Here is a 6,768-nt window from a genome sequence, read left to right on the forward strand (position 1 = left end):
TACTGACTGGTCATGCGTAGACCGCTGGCGCTAAGCTTGAATGAACATCGCGGAGGTCGCTAGGAGCATACCTTCTATTGTTAAACGGTGAAAACTGTCTCGCCTCCCCTTGATCATGATAGCGTCGGAAGGAAAACTTTGAAGGCATTTTTCTCGAAACTCTGATTTCCACTACCACTTGTCATGCGCTAATAAAATCATCGATATCTCGCAACCGAATATTTTTATGAGTTGTGCTACATATGAAATTACAGGAGAAGAGTAAGGGAATAATGTCATGCCATTTTCAGAAAATTGTCCTCCCCTGACTTTCGGATCCTTTTGTTGTAGCGGGTCACATATGTCATCATGCCTCGTGTTTGTTTGTTTTTTTGTTTGTTAACAATGGCTATAATGATAGATATGAATAAGTGAGGCACTATTGTATCATGTAACATTGCTCATGGGGCTGTATAGAAATAAATACAATGTACTGTAGTTGCTGCAGTTAAAGCTGCACCCATCTGTACATTACATCTGTGTACAGAAGAGCCATATGGGCAGAGTGTTTTGCTCAAGGCTTCATGTACCTTTGCAGGGCTTGAAACCTGGAATTTTTGCTTACAGTGCAGGGCACCATCTGCTAGACCATAACTACTCCATACAGAGTGGGTGTCAAATGGTAATAAAAGTTACATTTGGTAATTTCTTATGCCCATTATTTGTGAGTTGTTTTTCTTTTCCTATTTTGCCATCTTTCTTGTCCTATTTACTACATGTCATAAGGAGGAGGCAGTGTGTGTTGACTTTGTGTATTTTAAGGACGTGTTCAGCACATCTCCCTTGCTACAATACTAGAAGTGCAATACTTTTCAGATGTTTGTGTGCAATGTTGAAATGTTCTTTCAATGAAATCCATTGCATCCGCAGAAGCAGCTCACAATGAGAGAGAAAGCTCTTCCAATTGTTTTTGAATGAATGTGTCTTAACAAGATTATCAAAATAATTGAAGTTCACTGGTCATGCATTACTTAATTGATTAAAGCATTGGATGAAATTGGAGATGAATGCCCCAAAATATATATGTTGTGATATGAGCAAAGATGTATTTGATGAGAGTCAATTAAGTTCAATGTAAATTTTGAAAAAAAAAACAGCATTTTTTTTTTCAAATGAGTTTGCATTACAAATTTTCAAAGTCGAGGATCAAATAGCTTCCCTGATCTATTTCCAGGTCTATGATACACTCATGAAGCAGTTTAGGAAACTACATCCTTCTGTTTTACTAGTAAAAGATGAATAAAAGCCAGTGTTTTAGCTTACATATTGGAGATTTACTGAATTAGGCATCAGGGTTAAGAGAGTCAAGGAAAATACTGTAAAACCAGAAATTTTTGCACATTTCTCATGGAGCCAAGTTTCACAAATTTAAATGCACTTAAAAGCTCTTGTGTATGTGTGTTGAATGCCAGTGGCAATCTGCAAAAATTCTATGCCGCGAAAAATGCCATCGGCTCCAATTTGTAAAAATATCACACCGCAGATATTTCTGGTTTTAAAGTTGTGTGAAAATGTGAAAAGTTTTAGCTAAGAATTCTCCGTTATAGTACTCAACAAAGAATAGCTACCAGAGAGTTTCATGTTTTGTATTTCTGAAGGCATAATAAATGGCTCTTTTTGGATGTACCTGCTGAAATTTTTGAATATGCCCACTGTACTCATTTTAAAAGCATTTATTCCTGTGCTTGTAATTGAAACATTCACAACTTTCCAGCACATTGATGTATATTTTGGTATCTGAAAGTATGCCACAGCAATTCTCCAAGTGAATGCGGAACTGAACGTTTTTGTATAAATTTGTACACTAATCTCTCTGAAACTGTATATAGTGTATATGATGTGTGATAAAATGTATTATGATTCGTATGTGAATAAACGTCCATTTCATTATACTTGCGTTTTGTTTGATTTGTTGAATTAAGTGCAGTATATTTTCCAGTAGGCCTACAGTTGTTTCATGTACCGTATGTATTATTCTGGAACACTTCGGAAGTGCGTGCAATGTACATACATGACCATGTGCGCACATATATGCACAAAAAATGAATCTATGGGTACAGACATGCACACACACATTCACCAAACACACACACACACACACATGTTATGCATATAGGCCTACGCTCTGCAAAGAAAAAAGAAGAAAGTATTTATATACCATTTAAAGGTAATTTTATTGGCTATCAACCTAGTAGGTCAATATAAAGGGAAACTTTATGCATGAGTGAACACATTCATATTTGTCCTCCTATAGGCACAAAAATAACAGTTGCAAAAATTGCCGTGTCTCTCATTTTCTAATGCACATCAAGGTAACGATGATAACAAGGACCTGTTTAAAACAATGAGAGATATAAGAGAAATAGCAAAGATAAGTTTCCGTTCTCATTATCTCTTTATAACCTCAAATAAAATCAAAGGGGGAAAATTAGAATTTTCTGTCAACTCAAATTCATATGACATAGGGAGTAAGTACTGAAGATGATTAAATGAACAGAATATTTTTACATTATACTTCTTTTAGTTCAGTAGTTGAAGAATTCATGAGACAAATTCAAGAACCCAATATTATTTGTAGTTTTCCCAATTCGAGATATCAATCAAAATTCCTAACATTTTTGTTAACACTGTTTCTTCTCTCATTTCATTTGACTTTGAATTTGAATGTAACAAAAGATTCTTCATTTCCCTCCGTCATTTTTTAACCTATATTGATCTTTTGGGCCCCAAAAGTATTAAGAGATCATAGGATTATTTTTGCATTTTTTTTTTTATTATTGCGTCAAATTTGTCATTCTGATCTTATCGTTACATGGGAGAGCACTTAAACTCATAAATGACAACTTGCTTATTTGTGCAAGTTTTACTTTTATTCCTTGAAAGAAAAGAACAAAGATGTTCACTCAGGCGTAAAGTTTCCCTTTTGATTGACATACAGGTTGAAAGCCAAGTTATACCTTTCCATGCGATATTCCAAGGCACATGCTGGCTCTGCTCATATCATGTGGTTCACATGGTGGGCGCTATGCTGGGCTTTCTGCATGCTAGGCGCTACTGAGTATCCTATCAATTTGCTATCAACTGCTTCTTCTTCTTCTGTATATTCTGCCTCCTTCAATCCTGAAGATTCTTGCAGATTTACATGCGTGTGTGCGTATCATAAGGGCACCCGAGTGTGCAGTACCTGGATGCAAGGTGCATTATTTACATGGTGCAAGTAAAAACCCGTTGCTTGGTTTACTCCACATCTTCCGTCAGGCGATGACGGAAGACCTCCACAGACGGTGCCAGGATGACCTCTTGGGGCAGGCTGTTCCACTGCCGTACTGTGCGAGGAAAGAAGGACTGTTTGTGTTGTTCTGTCCTGGAGATGGGGACCAGATAGCCATATGGATGAACTGTCCTTGTTTGTCTTGTGATGGGGTGGATGTGGTGGTGGTCCATGTTGATGTCTACCAGTGAGTTGTGCATCTTGTACAGCATGGTCAGCCTGGAGACTTCTCTTCTTTTCTGAAGTGAAGGCCAGCCAAGTTGTTCGAGCATTTCTGACACGCTGGAGGTATTATGATACCGATTTAGCACATATCGTGCAGCGCGTCTCTGGATCATTTCCAGCTGTTGAATGCATCCAGCTGTGTAAGGATCCCAAACTGAACATCCATATTCAACAAGAGGACGCACAAGTGCCTGGTACGCTGTCGTCTTGAGTTGGGTTGAGTGGATGCGTAGATTACGTCGGAGGAAAGCCAGGGTGTTATTTGCCTTGTGGCAGATGTTTGAGATGTGTTGGTTCCACTTGAGGTTGGTTTCAATTGTGATGCCCAAGTATTTGGCAGATGTGACAGTGTCCAGGACTATGCCATTCAGAGTGTATTGATGATGATGTCTAGTCCTCTTTCTGGTGACTGTTATTGCGTGGCATTTACGGGGATTGAGTTCCATTTGCCAGTCACTTGACCAGTTACTGAGTTTATCCAGGTCTTCTTGTAGGAGCCTGGCATCTTCATCTGACTGGATGGTCATATACATGATGGTATCGTCTGCAAATAGCCTAACTGACGTGGACATTTCTGTGGGCAGGTCATTGATATAGAAGAGGAAGAGACAGGGTCCAAGGACAGATCCTTGTGGGACTCCAGATTCAACTTCCACTTCAGATGAGGTAGTTCCATCTAAGACGACTCGCTGTCTTCTGTTTGTGAGGAAGTTTGTTATCCATCTGATGTTATGGCCTCTTACTCCGTAGTACTGCAACTTGTGGAGTAGTCTTTTGTGTCCAACTTTGTCGAAGGCCCTGCTGAAGTCTGTGATGATGATGTCTGTTTGCTTGTTTTCCTCCATGTTGTTTATCAGGTCACTGATGAAACTGATGAGCTGGAGTTCGCAAGACTTCTTTGCCCTGAAGCCATGTTGGAGTGGGTAGAGGATGTTGTTGTTGTTTGCATGGCTCATGATGTTGCTTACGATGATATGCTCCATCATTTTGCAGGTAATGCATGTAAGTGATATTGGCCGGTAGTTTTCTGGGTCTGTTTTGTCTCCTTTCTTGTGCACAGGAGCCACGTTAGCAAGACGCCAGTCCTCAGGTACATCTCCTGACTGATATGACAGCTTGAAGATAGTGCACAGTGCTGGGGCTATGGTCTTGGACATCTTCTTGAGAACTAAGGCTTGAATTCCATCAGGTCCAGGGGCCTTCCTGGTGTTGAGCCTTCCCAGCATCTTTTCTATGCCTCCTGTAGTGATGTTAATATCAGGCATGGTGTTGAAGGGTGATACATCAGGAAGAAGGTTTGGGGGTAGGTCAGCTTCAGCGGTGAAAGCCTTCCTGAACTGATCATTGAGTACTTCAGCTTTGGCTTTTGGAGCAGTCACGTTCTGATCATCTGTCTTCAATAGGGGAATTCCACTACAGTCAGATCTGTTGTGTTTTATGAATCTCCAAAACTCTTTCATGCCATCATATTGGTTGGAGTCATCATCAGGTGTGAAGATTGATTCTAGGTGTCTCCAATATGCCCTTCTTGTTTCAGCTTGGATGAGGTTTTTCAATCTACGAATCTCCTCCTCTGTCGCCACTGGGATGGGTTCGTGTCTTTTTCTGTGATGATTGACTTTCTTGTGTAGCCTGTCTCTCTTCTTCATGAGTTGCCTAATCTTCCCATTTATCCAAGGCAGGTTTCGTTTTGATCGCAGCATCTTATGAGGAATGAATTTGTCAGTTCCCGACTCAATGCCAGTTCTGAAGAGATGCCACAATTCATTCACTGATGTGGTAGCTGCTCTAGATATAATATCTGAGGCTACTTGTTCCATGTGTGCTTCAAAACTGTCCCAGTCTGCCTTGCTGTAGACAGGAATCTTCCTGCGGGCTTGTTGTTTTCTGGGAGGTCGTACATCAACTTCAACAATGGGGCAGTCATGGTCTGATATTCCTGGTACAACCTTTGTGTCGTTGATCAGGGTAGGATTGTTGGTTAGCATCAAATCCAGTACATTGTCTCGTCTAGTTGGCACTTTTACAAGCTGAGTGAGGCCATGGTCATTTATGATGTCTCCAAAGAAGTGATGGAGGGTGGGGTAGTTGCAGGCTTCAGCATGCAGGCTCTCCCAATTCCATCCAGGAAGATTGAAATCCCCTCCTAGTATTACTAAGTGCTTCCTGTCGAGTCTGGAGAGGGACCTTTCAAGCTCTACAAGGCTGGGCTCATCTCCTTCCTGTGGTCTGTAGTATGCTGCAATGTGGAGAGTTTTGGATCCTGCCATTTCAATACGGCACCACAGAATTTCACATTCTGTCTCAAGATCATGTTCCCTGGTTACCAGGAGATCATGTTTGGTTGCAATAAATACTCCCCCGTGGGGGTCACCTGGACGATCCCTTCGGAGTATGCTATACTGGTCCGTGGGGAATACTTCACTGTTCTTGATAGATTCAGTAAGCCAGGATTCAGTACCAACTATGATGTCAGGGTTGTGTTTCTGAGTCAGTACGGCAAAATGATGCTTCTTAGCTCTAATGCTCTGGCAGTTGACATTAAGTATCTTGAGCACCCTAGGATGAGGCTTGCTGTTTGCTTTCTTCGGTCTTGAAAGAAGAGGGGATGAAGAAAGCACAGGTGAGCCAGGGGACCTCGGATCACTTGAGCTGGAGTGTCTGTGTTTGTCGACATTGCTATTATCTAGCACATCAAAAGAATTTGGTGAGAAGTCCGTGCTTGAGAGGCCAGAAATTCCCAAGTTGGTATTACTGATATTGTGGGCTCCACAGTGATTGCATATCCAAACTATAGAGCTATTACCAAACGATGTATATTCACTGTGAGTCAGACCCATACATTCAGCATGGAACCATTTTTCACATTTGCCCTCACACTGAACTCCAGAAGACTTCCAAGTAACAGCCTTGGAACAAATTCCACATGGATATTTGGGTTTTCTCGGCATGATCATATGTAATGGATGAAAGCATAAATTCAAGAGGCTTACTTCTTGATGAATAAGCTCAATATCAAAAAACAAACATTAATAATACATTACATAATTGTGGGCTGTGTCCTCCTGTGGGCTGTGTCCTCCTGTGACCTGTGTACAAAATGTACCTGTCAGAGAAATGTCCTGAAGAAAGGGTGATATTTTACAGGAAGGATGTCATATTCCAGGTACAGAATCATTCCATCCTTACACTCGACACAGCTGTGCGGCTCAGGATCCAACATATGTTGCTAG

This window comes from Diadema antillarum, unplaced genomic scaffold, assembly GCF_040938485.1.
Source record: "Diadema antillarum isolate AM-2024a unplaced genomic scaffold, OU_Dant_1.0 scf00000147, whole genome shotgun sequence".
Lineage (NCBI taxonomy): Eukaryota > Metazoa > Echinodermata > Echinoidea > Diadematoida > Diadematidae > Diadema > Diadema antillarum.